Genomic DNA, 8,112 nt, shown 5'->3' on the forward strand with positions numbered 1-8,112 from the left:
GAAAGACTCATGGTTCCACTGTTCCCACGTAAAACCAGAAAAATTCAACATCACTGTAACAGACATAGAAGATAATTAGACAGAAGCTAGTGCTGAGAAATGAAAACAAAAAACTGATTAACATGAAAAAGTACACCACAAAGAAACAATAGTGACACATAATGTTTGAGACAACAAGGTCCCAGCAGACAAGCATGCCACAATGAGAAGATAACTTTCTAGCCCAGAGGAAAAGCATCCTAGAGGAAAAGCATCCCAGAGGAAAAGATCTTAAACCAGGCCAGAGGAAAAGATTTTAAATCATCCCAGAGGAAAATCATCAATAAAAGCTGCTAGAGAGAAGAAACAAAGAGTAAAAGCTGAAATAGACAGCTAAGACTTTGAATTTTGTAAATTTGTTTATACAAGAAGAGGACAGATGGAAAATGAGACTTCTATGTAAGACTGGGTGTGTTGAAATCATAAAACAAAATTAATTTCACATATTAGGGAAATAGAATGCAACATTACATAACTTGGGAGAAAGAAGAGATTCATCACTCAATATAGGAAGTGGAAATCTGAAGAAACTTGATAAGTATTAATTCAACACAACACTATTAGACACAAAACAAAATCACAAACTGACATATTGGGAGATCTTATTTAAATAAACAACTGTCTAAAATTGTATTTATGCAAAATGTAAATATGTATATAGTTAGTTGCATAAGGTCATAGGCAAATAGAAAGATCAATAGATATTTCTATTTGACTGACATCAAGATTAGGGAACTATGTATATTGTTTTATTATATGTAAATAATCTCTATAAATAATGCATATTCTATAATTAGGTTAGTGACAGTGATAGAGTCTGTAAATATGTAGCATAGCATGTATATATGTTGCACATAAGATTAGGTTATAGATTAGACTAGAGACTTAGATAATAGTTATAATAAGTAGGGAATATATTAGGAGTAAATTAAAGTTAAGCATAGCATAGACAGTTAGTTATACATAGGAATAGACTTAAGCTCCATTTGCTGATAGTAAACTTTTAATTGTTTATTGTAAAGCTGATGCTGAAATTGTGTTTAATGGAAATATATAGATAAAATTGTTTGCAAATCATAATAGATATATAAAATATGAAAAACATATTAGTTTAACTTTGTAAGAATAAGTAGGATTGCACTAAGATTCAAATTTCTTTGTCATGGTTTTGTTCAAATATTTATTGTACTGAGTTTATTATAAAACCCTGAAACTACCCTTACCCAAACTTTCCTGCATAGAATTCCTTAAAGTATATAAAGTTAGCATAGAAAAGTGGTAGAGTAATTGAGAGAAGTTTATTATTTGGAGGGAAGTAGTTACAAATTAGATTTAGTAGATTGATAACTATAATAAAAATAAGTGACCTTGGGAAGGTCACAACAAAAACAGGAGACAATTGTGGAAAGGAAAACTCAAGCAAGTTTTGGACTTTCTGCCAATCAGGTGGAAAAAACAGCAGTTGGAATGTTAGAGAGAAGATATTGAGAAGAATGACAGATGGTGGGGGGAGGGGCAATTTGGAGTATCAGTTGGTCTTCTGACTGATTCTCTCGCTTCCTGGCCCTCAAACTGGAAGGAGCCTTTCTCCCTGTCTCTGGATAGAAGTGCTTCTATTCCTGATTTTCCCAACTGTGTGCTCTACCTGGATTCTGTGATTGTGTCATCGGACAAAAGGACCAAAAGGAAGCAGTTTGAACTGTAAGGCCAGTCTTTAGGGGTATTAGCCCAAAGAGACAGTCCCAACCAGCTCTGAAAGTCAGAACTTTTCTTTCTCTTGCTGTCTACTGCTAAAGACTTTGAATTTAAGAAAGCTAGCATTAGCATAGACAGTAATAAAAGAAACCCTCCACCAACCTGTGAGGCTTGGCCTCAGCTCAAAAGCTGAGAGAAACTCAAACCTAATCTAGGGAAATCCTGATTCCCTCTTCCCTGATACCTCCCCAATCCAAACTTGTTATTAAAATATATCTTTATTTAAATAACTGCAGTCAAATAAGAGGACTATCATTTCAGGGGACATAGAGGGAGCTGAACCTCAGGACAACCATTCAACTATAAATAATCCAAATTGGACCCCTACTGGGAGACCTTGGTCTAGGGGAAGGCTTATTCCTCAGGAGGGTCCATGCTTACCTGTTCTGGGGCATCATCGACATCAATCCATAGAGAAAACATCCCCTCAGGCTTTCATAAGTGACCCATTTATCTGGAACCCCAATTTTCAAGGATAGCTTCTCAGTAGGGGTATCTCCTTTTACCTCATAGGTAGCCATATTCCCTCTCTCCCTACAACTCCTCTATTCCATGTTACAAAACCTTCCATATTCCCTGTTCTTCAATCCCACACATTTTCACTATAAATATTACAACTCTCCAGGTTGGTAATGAGCCATATAGGAGGAAGTAATAAGTTTCTTTGATATGCGACATATAAAAATTAATAAGAATTTCATTCAACTTAAATTATTCTTATCTCCAGTCTTCCTATATTTGGTTTAGATCTAACAGTCATCAAAATCATAGATAAGGCTGAATTTATATATCAAGAGTAATCTATGATTTTTCTTGGTTCTTAAAATTTCAGCTTTGGATCTTTCTCTATCAACATGGATCTATGGCCTAGCAGATTAGTTATAGGAGCTTTCTGGAACCCATAGTGGCTAGGGTTATAGAGCTAGTGTTAGACTTAGAAAATCACTATCATGCTTTAGTTGTATTAAAATACATGTGAGGGATAAAAGGAGAACCCTGGAGTGAGGGGTTTGAAGTTGTTATATGAGAGACTCAATGAACAAATTCCCCTTCAGGGAATTTCCCTCCCTGACTGGACAGAGGACTGGTAGTTGCTCTCTCTCAACTTCAATCCCTTCACTCTGGGGTTCTCCTTTTACCCCTCACATATATTTTAACAGTTGCTTCCTCTTTCATCCTCTATGGGTCCCTTCTCCCACTGGTGAATTTTTCCTGGAAGATCTCCATTTTGAAAAATTGCTCACATGAATTACCTTTCTTTTTCTAGACATCACCACTGTGTCCCTTTGGGTATTATTCTCCCTTACTTTTCAGTCCCCTTTTATGTGTTTTTCCTATTAGAATATAAGTTCTTGGAAGAAAGTAATTATCTTGCTTTTTGTTTGCATTTTAATAACCTCAGAGCTTAGCACAGTGTTTCATGCATAGTAAACTAGATAAATTCTTGTGGACTTATTGATTTGACTTGATTTCTGACTCAAAACCAAATGTTATATTCACTATACCATACTGCCTCCAGAGACTCAGTTATAATGGGGGGATGATTTAAAGAAATTTTTGGGTCTTCATTTAGTCCCTCAAATCATTTGTAAAGAGAAGATGGAGATGCAAGCAAATTGTCTCTTGATAACAATTTGCTAAAATAAATTTTCTGGCAACATAAGTAAATAAGTTGTATATATTTCAGAGTTTAAAAATCCATATAATGGGAAAAGTCCTAAATTTAGAGGAAAAGAACCTGGGATCAAGTACTTGCCCTATCATTTACTAGTGTGTGATTTTGGTTAAATTCCCTACTTCCCTGGGCCTTGGTGTTCATGTCTTAAGATGATGGGGTTGAACTAGATGACCTTTAGGGTTCTTTATCCTTTTATCTATGAATTCCAACAGTAAATAAGGACCTCTAATTTGGTTAAAACACAGGACTAATTATCTTTTGTCATCAATACTTTTCTCCTACACCATCTATAGTAAACCAAATATTGGTGTTATCCAGATCATAATAATACACATGGAGCAGGGCCAGTACTTAAGAAGCTCTGCTGGAGAGCACATTGGCCTTAATTTCCCCAGTGAAAAGGAAAAAAAAATAAGATTTTATATGTAAATTACTAAGCATGTATTTGAAGCGTGATGACCTGTCAGTATACTTTATGAAAATAAGTTAATCCCTGAGATCAAGAGATCATTTCATTTCATTTTTAGCTCATAGGATTTAATTTTTTTAAAGTAACTGTTATATGTGAGGAGTTATGCTCATTACTGAAGCTACAAAAACAAAAAATGAAATTGTCCCTGACCACAAAGAGAAGATATTTTAAGGAACCTACATATTCACAAATGCTTATAAGTGTGACCCTAGGCAAGTCACTTAACTTTTGAATTCACTGGGCTACTCTAAGACTATAACTTGAAGAGAAGGTAGAAACAGTCATTGTAAGAGGTAATGTCTTATAGCAATGAAATAACAATTCTAGTTCCTAAAATGATCTCTGTGTAAAATAATACAAATTGATTTTAGGAGAGAACAAGCAGTATCAATTAAAGGAATAGGAAATGGCTTAAGATGGTGGTGGAGGATCCTCAACTAGTCTTTGATTCTGTGAGGTTGAACTGGGAAAAGAGTACATTCTAGAAATGGAAGGTATGCCTTGTGTAAAGCTATAAAAGAGGGAAATGGTTGTAACTCGTGTGGAATTTAACTAACAGGCTATTCCAAAGGACAACTACAAATATGCCAGTTAAAAATATAACACCAAAAAATGCATTAGGTAGCTGAATGTAATCTTTTTTCCCCCTAAATAAAAGAAAGGAAGAAGACCAATAAATTGAACATGTAACAAAATCTGGAGAATTAAGAAATTAAAAATATCCAAACAATAGGGATTTTGGAATTCAAAATATAAAATTTAAAACCAAAAACGATAAAGCCAGAAAAGAAAAAAATAATTTTGTCAGAAAGGGACTCAAATAAAAATAGATACTATTAGCTGCTATGATCAAAAAAGAAATGAGGAAAATGAAAAAGTCAAAGCCAGACAAAAATTCTGTTAGCAGCCCTATTCTTATAGTGGTCATACAGACATTAATCCTTTTTGTTACCTTTCTGGTTCAAATATCATTGTAGAAAGTGGGAAGCAAAGAATATTTATAATTGTTGCTATCTTTATAGCTGCCTTCTTGGTTCCAAAATATATGGATGAAATGTTCATAATGAAAAAGTTCAATCACCAAAATAAAATGCTTAAATTTTCAATCAAAAATCCTATTTTGGTGACAACATTTTTATTATAAAATTTTCGCCCATATATTTTGGCACCAAGAAGACAGCTATATGTGAAAATGAACCTCTTTTTCATAGTCTTTATTAAGTGACTGAGCACCTATATTGGTGGTATGGAGGTCATAAAAATCAGAATTAAAAGACTTTAATTTCTTTTATTTGGGCACTTACATGGTGCAACAGATAGAGCATTGGACCTGTAGTATGCAATGCTCAGCTTCCTAAGTTCAAATCTGACCTCAGAAACTTACTAGTGACTCAGGGCAGGTTATTTAATCATGTTTTCTTTAGTTTTCTCTTCTGTAAAGTGAGCCTAAGAAAGAAATAACAAACTACTTCATTGTCTTTGCTAAGAAAAGCTTAAAATGGGATCATGAAGAGTCAAACACAATTGAAAAAGACTGAATAATAACAAATATTTCCTGTATAGTGGTAAAATTATGATTCTGTGTCTTACAATCTAGCGCTTCTTGTGTAAAAATTGCTACATGTTGATTACTAAAATTTCTACATGAATATCATAATTATTTGTTTCTAGGTATATTTCAGTATCTTGAGCCATAGTTAGATATTAATTCTTCCTGGGAAAAATCTGAACCACAGTAATGCTGTGATTTTGAGACCCTCTGGTATGTATGAACAGGTTAAAGTAAATGAGAATGATTTTTTTAAACAGATATTTCTGACCAATAAGAGAGCAGCCATGACCTGAAAAGGCATTTGTGACATTTTTCCTACTTGAAAATATTTTAATATTAATAAATGAAAATACTCCTTATAACATAAAAGCCTTTTCCTTCTCCTTTTCCTAATTTCTATCTGTCTGAATAGTCAAATTTGGAGTCTCACTTAAACCAATCTTCCATTTAAAATTCATAGAGCAGGGCCATAAAATTTATAGTTAGACTAATAATATAAAGTACATAGCTCACAGAGATGTCTAGGTATCATTATCTGCCTTGAATTTAATTTTGGATTACTTTAACTTCCTATGGACCCATGCATTTTTATTTATATTTCCCGAAAATGACTAAAATTAGATTAATCAGCATAAAGCTCTGTATAAACTGCAAAGCAACATAGAAATACCAACTATTATCATGTACTAAGTGAAAAATCTTCTAAGCCTCTCATCTTTGTCAGTTTCTTACCAAGTTGAACATCTTTTCCTCCTATTACATATCCTCATATGCTTTTCCTCATTTTCCTTCCTGTCTTCCTGTCTTTTTTTAGTTTCTTTCTCCATGATCTGCCCCCGCTGTAAGTCTAGAAAACATCCTGCCACATAGACTGTTTCCTCTAATTCTCCTTAATATTTTTTTCAAATTGAAACCTTCTTTTCAACTTTTTAAAAAATTAAATTTATTGAGTTATTTGATTTTACATTAAAGTATCCTGGTAATTCTGTTGTTTACTCACATCATCCCCATACTAGAGAAGGAATTTTTTGACCAAAAGATATATGTATATATAAAATTAGATCTTGCCTATTTTTGTTTATCAGATCTTTCTCTGGGATACAGATATACACAAGTCATTTTTCAAATAATATATTTGTTGCTGTATATAATGTTCACTTGGTTTACTTATTTAATTGTTCATAATTTTGTTTAGATTTTTCTGTGTGTGACTTGATTTTTATTTAGAATATTTTTTCCATGATTCCATGATTCATGATTTTTCCCATCCCTCTTCCCTCCCCCGCCCTCCTGGAGTTGACAAGCAATTCCATTGGTTTATACATGTATCACTGTTCAAAATCCATTTCCATGTTACTCATATTTGTAGTAGAGGGATCTTTTAATGCCAAAACCCCAATCATATCCCCATCGAACCATATGATCGGTCACATGTTTTTCTTCTGTGTTTCTGCTCCCACAGATCTTTCTATGGATGTAGACAGCATCTTTATCATAAGTTCCTCTGGATTGTCCTGGGTCATTACATTGCTGTTAATTGAAAAGTCTATTAAATTTGATGGTGCCACAGTGTATCAGTCTCGGTGTTCAATGTTCTCCTGGTTCTGCTCCTTTCACTCTGCATCAATTCCTGGAGGTCATTCTAGTTCACATGGAATTCCTCTAGTTCATTATTCCTCTGAATAATAGTATTCCATCACCATTAGACACCAGAATTTGTTCATTCTCCAATCAATGGACACATCCTCAATTTCCAATTTTTTTGCCACCACAAAAAGCACAGCTATAAATAATTATGTGCAAAATCCTTCTGATCTCACTGGGGTATGAACCCAGCAGTGGTATGGCTGGGTCAAAGGGTAGGCATTCTTTTAAAGCCCTTTGTGCATAGTTGTGAATTGCCCTCCAGAATGGTTGGACCAATTCACAACTCCACCAGCAGTGTATTAGTGTCCTAATTTTGCCAGATCCCATCCAACATTTATCACTTTTATTTGTTGCCATCCTTTTCTTCTTAAGGCACACTCCTATATTTCCTTTTCCAGTTTTGCCTACTTTTCCATTCTCTCCTTAATATAAAATTAGGAAGAAAGGTGGGCACATTCTTTCTTCCCCTCAGTTATTTCTAGAACTTCTCTCTGCTACTATCCTTTAAAGATTTATGCCATTTTAGTAGATCACCCTTTCCATATCCTTATCATTATCATTTGAGATTTATGCCATTTTAGTAGATCACCCTTTCCATATCCTTATCATTATCATCCACAGACTATGTTTCTTAGTGAATTCTAGAACATAGCTCATAATTCTTATTTTCAATCTCTTATCTCCCTGGGATTCTAAGATCCTTAAAGACAAAAGCATAATTATTTTAATATTTTTGTATAGTTCTATCTATATCATCATCACCTAGCACAGGGCATAATACATAGTTGGGATCTGGTAGATGTTTGCAGAATTAACATGATATTTTCCTTTATGACTTCAATTATCACATTGTAAATTCTTCTAACATCTTGGTCTCCTACCAAGGATATACTGCCATATTTCCTTTGTCACAATTACCTAGAGGTAGTGATATCTTAGACTTCACCATCCCCTCCATCACCTCTAAGA

This window comes from Monodelphis domestica, chromosome 1 (genome assembly GCF_027887165.1).
Source record: "Monodelphis domestica isolate mMonDom1 chromosome 1, mMonDom1.pri, whole genome shotgun sequence".
Taxonomy (NCBI): Eukaryota; Metazoa; Chordata; class Mammalia; order Didelphimorphia; family Didelphidae; genus Monodelphis; species Monodelphis domestica.